Source organism: Nomascus leucogenys, unplaced genomic scaffold (genome assembly GCF_006542625.1).
Source record: "Nomascus leucogenys isolate Asia unplaced genomic scaffold, Asia_NLE_v1 001470F_35332_qpd_obj, whole genome shotgun sequence".
In the NCBI taxonomy this organism is placed as follows: domain Eukaryota; kingdom Metazoa; phylum Chordata; class Mammalia; order Primates; family Hylobatidae; genus Nomascus; species Nomascus leucogenys.
This window is the reverse complement of record NW_022096499.1, coordinates 14-9,711: the sequence shown is the minus strand read 5'-3', so window position 1 is coordinate 9,711 and position 9,698 is coordinate 14. Positions and strand designations below refer to the sequence as shown.

The following is a 9,698-nucleotide window of genomic DNA, read 5'->3' as shown; positions in this document are numbered from 1 at the left end:
TATTAAACACTCAAGGATGGATAAAAGAAGAAATTACAAGAGAAAATAGAAAATATCTAGAGACAGATTAAAAATATGAAATATCTGAAGTTAAGAGATACATCAAAAACAGTACCATAAGGGAAAAATTTATAGCTATAAATGATTATAAAAAAATAAGATACCAAATCAACAAGTTTACTCCTAAGGAACTAAAAACAGAGAGAAAAAGAGGGACTATTAAAGAGGGACAACTAAAATCTAGCAAAATTTTAAAAATGATAAAGATAGCAGTGGAAGTAAGTGAAATAGACAATAGAAAAACAATATCAAAAATCAACAAAACCGAGTTTGTTCTCTGAAAAAGATCAAAACTGACAAAATTTTATCTAGATTGACTAAGAAAAAGAGGGAATACTCAAATTACTAAACTCAAAAATAAAATAAGTATTACTAACAAATTTTTGGAGTAAAAAGGGATGTAGGAGAGTACCATAAGGAACTATACACTAAAAAATTGAATAGCCTAAATAAAATGAACAAATTCCTAGAAACAAAAAACCTACCAAGACTGAATCAGAAAAGTTGAATAAACCTGTTCAACAAGGAGATTCAGCAGGAAGATTGCATCAGTAATCAAAAACCCAGCAACAAAGAAAAGCCTGGACCAGACGGCTTCACTGTTGAATTCTACCCAATGTTTAAAGCAGAATTAACACCACTTTTTCTCAAACTTTTTCAAGATGTTGAAAAGGAAGTAATGTTTTCTAACTTATTCTAGGAAGCCAGTATTACCCTGACACCAAGTCAGACAAAGGCACCATAAGAAAACTACCAACAAACAATCCCTTAAAAATGTTGAGGCAAAAATCCTGAACAAAATACCAGCAACTCAACCTTAGCAGTATATAAAAGGATTATACACTATGAATGAGTATAATTGACTCCTGAAATAAAAGTATGTTCCAACACATGAAAATCATCGTAATATCACATTAACATAAGAAAAAGACCCTCATGTGATCATCTTAATCAAAGAAGAAAAAGCATTTGTCAAAATTTAACCCACATTCATGATAAAATATACTTAACAAACTATAAAAAGAAAGAAAACACCTTAACATAATGTTATACAAAAAAAAAAAAACAAAAAAGAAAACACAGCTAACACGTTGAAAGACTGAAAGCTTTTACCCTAAGAGTGAAAACAAGGATGCCTGCTTTTACTACTTCTATTTAATACAGTACTGAAGGTTCTAGTTACTTAAAACAATAAGGTGAGTAAAATAATAAAAGATATTCCAATTTTTTAAAAAGTAAAATCATCTGTTTGCAGATGACATAAACTTATATATTAAAAATCTTTAAGTTTCTGTGAGATAAACTGTCAGATGCAATAAGCAAAATTCAGCAAAGCTGCAGGATACAAAATCGATACACAAAAATCAGTTGTATTTCTACAATAACAATAAACTATCTGAAAAAGAAATCAAGACAACAGTATCATGTATGATAGCATCAAAAGAATAAAATACTTAGAAACCCACTTAACCGAGGAAATGAAAAACCTGTACAGCAAAAACTATAAACATGTCATGAAAGTATTAAAGATGACACAAATAAATGAAAAGACATCATGTGTTTATGGACTGGAAGACAAAACCTTGTCAAGGTGCCATTGTTATCTATAGTCATCTACAGATTCAATAAAATCATTATAAAAATTCCAACAGTTGCAAAAATAGAAAAACCTATTCTAAAATTCAGATGAAATCTCAAAAAAACCCAAGTAGCCAAATCAACCTTAAAATCTAACAAAGTTAGAGGACTAACACCTCCTGGTTTCAAACTTACTGCAATGCTTCAGTACCCAAAATAATGCTGTACCAGCATAGAGACAGCCAGAAAGACCAATGCAATAGAAATAAAGAACCAAAAAATACGGTCATGGTTTTTAACAAGGGAGTCAACACTATTCAATGGGGAAAGGACAGTATTTTTTTAAATGGTGTTAAAAATGGATATTTACATATATCTATATCTACGTCTATATCTATCTATCTATCTCTCTCTATATATATATCCCAAATTAGCTTTTTGTCTGTCATATATGTTGCAGAACTATTTCCGTAGTCTGTTGACTTTTGACTTTGAGGCATTTTTCTCTCATACAAAGTTTTAATTTTTATGGAGTCAAATACATCAGTCTTCTGTCCAGTGACTTCTTCATGGGTATGGTGCTTTAGTTTAGGATGATAAAGAAGTTGCAGATATGCATAAATTAGATAAATTTGATGGTTGGACAACACTGAATATACCGGATCACACGGAACTGTACATTTAAACATGGTTAAAATGGTAAGTTTTATGTTATATATTTTACCACCAAAAAAGGGCCAGGCTTAGATGTTTATATGATAGAGGTTTGGAGTACCTCTAACATTTATTCCCCTCCAGGGGAATAATTTATAAACAACCCCACAAGAAAAGTAGATACTGACTTCACAAGTCTCCTTACAAGTCCCACAACAGGGGCAGTCTGGGAAAGCAGAGGTGGAAAAAGTCACATAAACTTGAGGTCAATGTGAGACCTCCCATCCCCCACTCTGGAATCAGATGGAGGAAGGCATGCATGCAGGCTGAGCTGGAGAGATGAGCTGGGCTGGCAGAACAGTCCTCCCATGAGCCTAGACCTTAAGTGTTCCCACATGCTCTCAGGCATGTATCAAACCAAGAAAGCAGGCTAGGAGGGTAACACAGCTCCCTGTATACAGTGAACTATGAAATATCTGAGCTGCGCAAGTGATGCACAAGGAGATGGAAGCAGTATGACCTTTACACAGTGACCTGGCTCAAATAATTTCGGGCTCCCATTAACCAGGCAATCTCCTCTTTCTCTCTGAGGTAGGTAAACTTGAGGGGGTAAAGTGGGAGTTGAGGATAGTGGGAAAGAAAGCCTGGTAGTATTTCTTCTAACTCTGTTATAAATAAAAAGTAAAACATAAATGCCCTTTCTCAGGGTCCAAATGTTGAGTGAAAAATATGTTTGTCATCTCAGTCACGTGATGTGGACTTTAGCAGAGCAGGACACACATGGTCACTTATCCTTTCCCTCTGCAGGTTGTGTGCTTTTTCAGTTTGTAATATACCTGATCCACTTGTCTCATCATACTAGCTGCAAACAAGGCCACTGAATATCACACCAGCTGACCAGCCTGTCTGTGAAGGGCAGAAACTGGGGCAGCCAAACAGCGGGCAGATGCCAGCTAGGAAGTACCAAATGCCGACTCCATAGAGCATTCCACACTTAAAGATAAGATCAGCAAGTGTCAGGCTGCCTCACTAGTTATCCCTCCAAATAAAAAAATAAAAGTTACCCCTCCAGGGAACGTGTGTTTGTGTACACACAAAAGTACACGCACACAGCTACATGCAAAGGGGAAAGGCTGGGAAGGAAACAAATCTACCTCTGAACACCAGTTACTTGTGCGGAAGGGGCAGGTGAAGACAACTGTCAGAATTAGTCACCTTTTCAACTGATGAGCTTGCATCAGTTTTGACAATTTTTCATAAAAAGGCAATTTTCACTCCTTGGGTGATCACCCAGGTCCTGCAAAACTGAGCCACCAACAACCACCTGCACCACTTCCCATGAGGCCAGATAATGGCTTCCCTCAAAGCTCAGCCCTCCCTCCCACCTGCCAGTCCTGTCCCATGCAGGGGGCTGCCGGCCTTCTGGGGTACAGGGGTCCAGGCCAAACCCAACCCACAGATGGTTGGTGAAACCAGCACGTATCCAAGGGCCTTTCCCCCACCTGGGCTGTGTGCCCGCTGCATAGATAGGCCTGTGCTTGCTCCTCTAGGACAGAGACCCTTTTCTTCAGTTGGAATGGGGGGGGGGGGATTTGATGGTGTCTTGTACAGGTTGGATGTTAATCTGCTGTGGTGCTCTCAGAAAAGCTTGCCTGAGTTCGGCGCTTCCTCAGCACGTGGTGTGTGCTGCTCTTTCAAGCTGCAGAAGTCCCAGAAGGTAAGTGCTACTGCAACTCTCATTTACTGGTGAGCAGAGGTCAGGTGATCTGCAGCCGGCCAAGCAGCTGCTAAGTGGCCAACAGGCTGGATCTGCATCTCACTTGCAGAGTCCCTGCCTGGCTGCTGGGTCTGCCCTGAGACTCCTTCCTCCTCCTCTTCCCTCCACAGCTCTCCTGGCTTCTATCCACAGCCGTGCCCCAGGTGGGGAACACCTATGGATGCATCAGGGTGCAACTACTCAGACATCAGTTGCAGAAGGGCCCAGGCTCCATGCCGTTTCCATATCCAAGCAAAAGCTCGTCTAGAGCTTCAGCAAATCCAAGCCTCCCTGAATTACCTGCAAGAATAAACTGAGCCCTACAAACCCCACTACACTGGTTAGCTGCCAGTCCCAGCCCCTGCTCCCTCCTGGGCCCCTGTCTGTACAGTTCTGAGGTCCTACAAGAATGCTGAGGTCCTAAGCCGACTCTCACCCAAAGAGGTAACCAACCAGGGGCCTCCAGGGATAGAGAACATACCCAGACAGGTTCTGCTGCCTGTAGGCTTGATGTCCTTCCCCTAGAGCACGCCATGCTTGCCAGGCTGCAAAGGGGGCTCTAGAAACTTGGGAAACGTGGGCCTGTAGCTGGCATATGGGAAAGAGGCCTGGAAAAGCACCACTCCTGTCCATGAAGCCCCCAGATGGAAATAGGAAGTTGGGAAATACATGGGCACCAAGCCTGGCCACCCTCAGACCCAGGTGGGAGCTGCAGCAGTGCTTGCCCCCTCTGCCACTCTGGCTCTACCACTATAGGAGGGAGCAACATCTAGCCCCATGCATGAGTAGAGACAGTAGGTGTGGGCAGGTTCCAGCTGTTGCTGCAGCTGAACCTGCCTAACCAGGTCCATGCAAGGCCATCTCAGATGGGTATGCACCTGGATTGAGCAAGGACACCCCTCGGAGAGGGAGAGCCACTGAGGGGGGCTGTCACAGACACCCCTTTTCCTGCCCCAAAACAGGTTGGGGGAGTATGGGGGACCTCTCCCACCTTCCAGCCTCTTCCAGGAGCCAGTTCTTTCCAGATGAGGCACTCTCCTGCCTGTTCCCATTTGGCTGCAATAGACCATTGCCAACATTCAGAGAACAAAAAGGGCCTCACCTGTTTTCCCCAACACGTCGGAGGCAGATGGATATGCCCAGGGGACCTGGGGTAGAACCTGTACATCTGCCCACCGCCAGGCTATGCTGGCTTCGTCTTATCTGTGTGATGTGGGTGGGGTGGGAATTACCAAGAGGTCATCACACAGGCCATGGACAAGTTCTACAAGAGTCAGGGAGAAGAGCGCTGTCCTGGCATGCTGCCCAGCACCCAGCTCACACACACACCTCTCATTTGAATCTTCCCCAAAGCAGGCTTTGAAGTCCAGGCTCCCCGAGAAGCCTGGGGAGGAGACTCTGCCAGGCTTAAGGGTGTATCCCCAAAGGTGCCACCCTCACCAGGCTCACCCTGACAATCTTGGGTGATTTTTGCCCTGAAGTTTTGGAGTGGAGTACAGGGAGACAACAGACAGTATGCATTAGCCACCTTTCCAGAGAGCATCAGCCCTACAGACTGGGGCAGGTCAGACCTCCACTCATGTGTTTTTCTCACTGGTTGCCACTTGGGGGAAGCAGCATTTGTGAACACCTGCCTGTCTCCCCAGGTTCTGTTCATAAACCCCATCTGTGCCTTTGGAGAAACTGCCCCGAGCACACAGGCCCAGCAACTGCCATCTACGGCCCCCAGGACCTAGTCTCCTTCTACATAGGGTTCAGTGCATGTGATCATACACTGGGCTTGATTCCTGCCCAGTAGTCCCTGCCAGACATCCCATGCCCACCTCATTAAGAGAATGAGGCCACATGAACACACCCAGGCTGCTGTGGTGATGGAGTGGCTGGGGTCCTACTTGCCCACCCCTCATTGCTGGTTCAGAGCCAGCTGTCTGACCACATTCCTACCCTGAGATGGGACTTTGGGGACATTGTCCACGAGGGTCACTGACCCCTTTTAAAATTCCAGAAACAGAGGGCCAGCTGGTCCCCTGGAAGTTTGGCACATAGGACAAGCCAAGGCTTGCCTTCAGGAACAGGTTTTCCACCACGTCGCTGCCCAAGGCCCAAGGCATCCCCAAGTTCATGTGACGCCTGCCTGCCACGTCCACAGCCCATGCCGACCCCTCCTGGAGCCACTGGAATGCTTGTTCCTAGGCATGTGATAAGCCCAGACAGCTTCAGCCTCGCAGGACAACTATGTGCATCTGGCAGCAGTAGCCAGAGGGCCCATGGAAAGAAGTTGGAGGTGAAACCAGATGCTATGATAATACTTTGTTAGGCAAAACCACACGCATAAAAGTGCTTTAAAATGCAGCAGGAGGAGAGGTGAAGACACAAATGAACAACTGCATAGTGACACATGGCTGTCAGAACACAGTAAAGAATCCACACAGTTTCACAACTTTACCTAGAAAAGGAAAGTTCTAGGCCACCTCCTCCTCAACATACTCCTCAAACTCCTCCTCCTTGGCCTTGGCATCCTGATGTTGCTGATATTCAGACACCAGGTCGTTTATGTCGCTCTCAGCCTCGGGGAATTCAGTCTCATCCATGCCCTCGCCCATGTACCAGTGGAGGAGGGCCTTGTGCCTGAACATTGCTGTAAACTGCTCTGAGACACGCTTGAAGAGTTCCTGGATGGCCGTATTATTCCCAATGAAGGTGGCTGACATTTTTAGCCCCCAGGGTGGGATGTCACAGACGGCTGTTTTTACGTTGTTGGGGAGCCAGTCAGCAAAGTAGCTGCTGTTCTTATTTTGAATGTTCAACATTTGTTCATCCACCTCCCTCATGGGCATGCAACTCATGAAAATGGCACCTGCCATTAGGTAGCGGCCATGACAGGGGTCGCAGGCAACCATCATGTTCTTAGCATCAAACATCTGCTGAGTAAGCTCAGCCACGGTCAAGACCCAGTACTGCTGGCTGCCCCGGCTGGTCAGTGGGGCAAAGCCGGGCATGAAGAAATGCAGCCGGGGAAACAGGACCATGTTCATGGCCAGCTTCCACAGGTCAGCATCCAGCTGGCCTGGGAAGCACAGGCACGTGGTGACCCACTGATGGTAACAGACACCAGGTGGTTCAGGTCACCATAGGTGGATGCAGGCAGTTCTAGGGTCCTGGAACATATGTCATATAGCGCTTCATTACCTATGCAAAAGGTCTCATCCGCATTTTCTATGAGCCGGTGGACTGAGAGGATGGCATTATAGGGCTCTACCACGGTGTCTGACACCTTGGGCGAGGGCAGAATACTAAATGTGTTTATCATTCTGTCTGGATACTCCTCCCAGATCTTATTAATGAGAAGGGTACCCATCCCAGACTCAATCCCCCCACCCAGGGAGTGGGTCAGCTGCAAACCCTGCAGGCAGTCACAGCTCTCAGCCTCCTTTCTGACAACTTCCTTCACTGACTCCATCAGCTCCACGCCTTCTGTATAGTATCCCTTGGCCCAGTTGTTTCCAGCCCCACTCAGACCTGTAAGACAGTACAGCCAGTCACTCGATGGCCAGGTATACGGTCATCAGTGGTCACCACCATAAAGCAAAAAGGGCCAAGTGTCAGGGTGAGGGAAAGCACCATTCGCCCTGCAGGTGGAGCAAATGAAATCTCCTCCCAAGAGTTGCAGGACAGCAGCTTCCCCTGTTAGGAATTAAGTCAGGAGTCAACCTGAGACAGGCTACAGACCTCGCTGCAGGCGGCTCCTGCCCATTTTCAGGGAAGGTGTAGTCAAGGCCCAGCCCAGCTCCCTGCAGGGAGTTTACATCAGTAGCTCCTCACCTTGAGGAGATACCTGGGCCTTCCTCCCAAAGCCCGACTAGAAGTGGCAGATTGAGCACTCAACTCAGAGGATAGGAGGTGTTCAGGGGCCCGGGCTCCACAGTTCCCACAGCGATGACCTTGGGGTACTCCTAGATTTTGAGCTGCCCTGGCTAAGAAGCTGCACCCCAGTCCTCCACCGCAGCTCGCCGAAGATGAAGTTGTCTGGCCTGAAGATCTGCCCGAAGGGCCCGAGCGCACATAGTCCATGGTGCCCATCTCCAGATCCACGAGCAAGTGCGGGGCACGTACGTGCCACCTGAGTGGGGCGGGAAGGCATGAGTGAGGGGAGGGCCGCGTTCCCAGGAGGGCGGTGGGGGAAGGACGGGGGTCTCGCCGCTGGCCTCGTTGTAGTACACATTGATGCGCTCCAGCTGCAGGTGGCTGTCCCCGTGGTAGGTGCCAGCGAAGTCTATGGCATGCTCATCAGAGATCACCTCCCAGAACTGCCTGAGACGGGAGGGGCCAGACAGGCTAAGCTGAGTCACGGAGGCGCCCCTGCCCCTCTCCCAGCCCCACCTCATCTGCACCCCCATCCCTAGGCCGCCGTGTCCCTGGGGTCCACCCTGGCCACCTCGCAGCCGCCCAGTTCCACCGGGTAACCGGCAGGGATCCCAAGGGCCGCAATGCAGGGGTGCCACCCGCCACTGCCAACACCTTCCCTGGCCACCCGGCAGGCCTGGCTGGGCCCTTAGAGCCCCAGCTGCCAACCTTGGTGCCATCTGGTTCCCGCACTGCCGGTCTGCCGTGAGCACAATCTCCTCATGGCCAAGGCAAGATTAGGGCAGCAGGAGAAACACGAGGAGGAGCAGACGCGCAGCTAACCAGCCCGCCTTCCATCAATGCTGAAATAGCCCGCATCCCCCTCCCTCAGCCTTGGATTGGGCTCCCAGAATAAGTAACAACTTTATTTCCACACAGGTGTACCACCTGTGAATCCCTTGGCGGTGAACGTCTGTTGGAGAGCTCAGGTGTCTTTTGTGGTCCTTTCCACGTTGGGGAAAGCTGCTCAGCTGGAGAACTTCCTTCCACGTCTTTAATAAGACTAGATCCCTAGCTGAGCTGAAACTGAATTTTCCTCCCATGTATAAGTTTTACTTTGGAGCAGTTCAAACCTGCAGTAAGCTAATGAGTGTTAGGGATAGCAGGCCTCTGATTTAGCGAGAGTCTTCTTAGAGTAGATTAGCCCTTTCACCTTTCCAGAGGACTGCCAGTCTCCACGCAGAGTGAAGGTAATATTGAATTCTTAAAGCTGAGGATAGGTGTTGGGATGGCCTGCTGTGAAATATGGGCCATTGTCATTTTGCAGGCTTTTAGATTACCCAAACTGAGGAGATATTTCTTCTGGTAAACACTTTTCAGATGGGGTGGGGAATGCCTCGATCTAACCAGTGAAGGTATCAGTAAGCATTAGCAAATATTTGAATCTCCTGCAGAAAGACATCTGGTTAAATTAGAGTTGCCAGTTCTCACCTGGATAGGTTCCTCAATTTTGGACAGGTTTAACTGGAGGAGAAAATTGCTGGCCCTTTGGGTCATGTCAGGCACAGAGCTCACAGGGCTGAGTCACCTGTTTTAGTGTCTTGAAAAGATTTACCCCATAAACAAATGAGACATTAACAGAAACAAAGAATCCCTTCTAGGGTGAAAAGAATCATGAAAGTGCTGAATTATATTCCTATGATTAGTACTTGGCATTAGTAATTTATTACCATCATTCAGCCAGCCAGAGGGGCCCTCGACTGAAATGCAATCCCTGGCCCATTTTTGTTCTTCTTCAGAGTATTCT

General features: G+C 47.2%; 1 pseudogene; it reads right to left on the bottom strand.

Moving 5' to 3' along the window:
- Positions 1-6,510: 6,510 nt before the first annotated feature.
- LOC115833953 lies at positions 6,511-8,631 on the bottom strand (annotated as a pseudogene).
- Positions 8,632-9,698: the final 1,067 nt, after the last annotated feature.